Consider the following 337-nt stretch of genomic DNA (forward strand, 5'->3'; position numbering starts at 1 on the left):
CTTAGTGTCTCGTGTTGACGGATCGAGAGGGTGTGGCGGGTAAGAGAATGACCTCGCCATTGTTACTAACACGGACCGAGGAAACACTGACCAACCAGGTGGACGGGCGTACATCTCTCTTAAAACTCTTCTTCTGATATTTTCTATCGGAATACAGCTTTGCAAATAACTTAGAGTAATAAATTATATTTCCTGCGATTTATTACCCATCGATAGACCACCATATATATTACAGAAAGCGTATCTTAGCTGATAAAAAAAAAAAAATGGAATAACACCAGATAAAGAAAATATTCCAAAAATTCACAGCTTTAATAAGATGTACATAAAGGCTTAT

The sequence above is a fragment of the Penaeus monodon genome, chromosome 27, assembly GCF_015228065.2.
Source record: "Penaeus monodon isolate SGIC_2016 chromosome 27, NSTDA_Pmon_1, whole genome shotgun sequence".
Taxonomy (NCBI): domain Eukaryota; kingdom Metazoa; phylum Arthropoda; class Malacostraca; order Decapoda; family Penaeidae; genus Penaeus; species Penaeus monodon.